Here is a 2,481-nt window from a genome sequence, read left to right as displayed (position 1 = left end):
TACAACACGAATACAGTAATGTAATGAAACTGAAACTACAATAAATTTGCTCCAGAATTTATTTGTCACATTTTTATTTAAAACATTGTTTTTAGCTATTCACTGTATCTGTCTATATAAGCCTTATTTTGTACACAAAATTCCCGCGATACTTGTTGTGAGGTCGATCGCAAACCTGTGTTGAGTCAAAGAGTATATAAGAAGAGAGTCCACTGCTATCAATCCACGTGGGTCAGCGTGATGCCCGATCCGCTGTATAGGGAAAACTCCCCTAGCGTCTGTTGTTGATGCATGAGTTGCGCTGAGTGATGGCAGCATATAAATACAGTAATTTAAGACCTACCTCTATTTGAAAAAGAGTTCATAAAGTCAAATTATTATATCCGTTTTTCAACGAAATATAAAGGCAAGACTTTATAAGAATAACATTATTGGAAAATATGCTATGTAGGCCTTATTGTGGGTTTTTAGAAAGTTTGCTTTAAATCACAACAGTGTTTCGAATGTTGATAAATAATAAATGAAAATAAATAGCCTGCTGGGAGTTTATAAGAAAAATATATTTAATAGGCCTCACTATACTAGAACTATTCATTATAAACAATCATCCATCCATGCATTGGTATTCGATATTATATGTAATTCTTATTAAATGAGAATATATAGTAATGATGTGTTTGTTTTGACTATGACTATGTTCTCCAGGCGGGTCTGGTATGTAAATATAACGTTTTCTCTTCAGTCAAACAAATTAGTGCATACAACAGTAGTAAAAAAATAGTCGGAAACACCAAAGTAACTTTCAAATTGTACTTTATTTAGTATTTTCCACACGAACTTCAAATACTTTCACAAGCAAATGAGAGTTAGCAAATGAACATAGTAATCCTTAATATTAATCCTTCATTAACAATAAAAGCTTGTTCAATCTTCTAATTATATAGCAGGAGTTAGTTTCGACGTAGGCAAACCTTGCTAAAAGGGTATAGGATGGCCTACCGTACATTCTCATCAAAAGTCTTTTCCTATGAATGGAATGACCTGTTCAAAGCAGGGGCGGCTCTATGATGTAATTTATGGGGGGTGGGGGTTAAGATGTCCGACTGTGGGGGGAGCTAAGTATTTATGGGGGACAAGTATTTAGGAGTCACTATAGCGAGTAGCGTTATCTGAGGCCCTACGGTACTGGGATGGGAACTAGGCCTATTATTTTTTTGTCCGACTACCCGACAAGCTTTGGCCGATGGCTTGACCAGACCGATGGAGGACATTAAGCATCCCCTTACCCATCCCCCATCCCCACTGGCGCCGCCCCTGGTTCAAAGCACGAACTCCTGTAGACCAAACCCAGTACCCGGACGATTTAATCGTGCAGGAAATCCTCACGCAGACGTTTATCAACAACAGTTTGTAGAGGGTGTTCTGTCGTTCTGAACGCATTTTCAGTCTGAGTGGACTCTCTTCTGTTATATGCTCTTTGGTTGAGTCGATACACTGTACAGTACGAGTCATGCATAATTTGCTGATGACGAGTACTTATTGTGATGAATATTTATACCATGTTACTCGTGGCTGCTGGATTAGTCTTTTGTTTCCTGTAGTGTCTCCTCTAGTGTCAAATTTCACCCCGCTCGCTGGAGGGCGATTGTTCCATCAATTTTAATGCAAATACGCACAAAGTCCACTGCTATTCTTAATGCACGCGAGTCAGCGTGACGCCCGATCCGCTGTATGGGGAAAACGCCCCTAGCGTCTGTTGTGGATGCTGCATGACAAAGATCTTATAAACACAAGATAGAATTCTCCGTGATTTACGCGTGCAAATTCTGTATAATCATAGAGCTATTAAACAACTAGAGTGCTGACAAGATGGTGAAGCAATGCATGTATGTGTACCATCCAAGATTCAGGCTCAGTATACATATTTTTACATATTAATAAGCCCTCTGACTGACTATTATTTCATTAATGATTATGAGTAATGGTGTAATAACAAATTATTAAACTATCCTAGCCAAAACGAGGCCAAGTGCAGCAACTTATTTAAAAATAAAGTACCATGGAATGAAAATGAAAATCGTGTACATTACACCAATACACCGCAACGCTCGAGTTTCAAACATACGGGTAACTAGCTGTGCTGAACTTTTTGTGTAAATTGAGGGCGCAATTGCAAATGATGGCGCTTAGGCGAAATTTGATTGGCTAAATGTATGGCAGCCATATTGGATGGTACACCCACACAGCTCTGCGTATTTCGAACATCGAATACATTGCAGTTAGCGCTCTAGTATTCTTATTTTAGATATGCGACGACGAGTAATCAAAGAGTATAAATAGAACAAGAGAGCAAAGTCCCGTTCGTAAAAACGTCATGCCTGTGTAGGACGCCAACTAACGGTTGTATATTCTTTTTATTACCCAGTGCAGCGCTGCGCAGCGCGGTAGAAGTACGCCCGCTATAAACTCAGTAAGCAGAAA

This window comes from Anneissia japonica, unplaced genomic scaffold, assembly GCF_011630105.1.
Source record: "Anneissia japonica isolate Jap-2015-1 unplaced genomic scaffold, ASM1163010v1 scaffold287848_len282238_cov107, whole genome shotgun sequence".
Lineage (NCBI taxonomy): Eukaryota > Metazoa > Echinodermata > Crinoidea > Comatulida > Comatulidae > Anneissia > Anneissia japonica.
The sequence above is the reverse complement of the archived record's forward strand: the minus strand, read 5'-3'. Positions refer to the sequence as shown.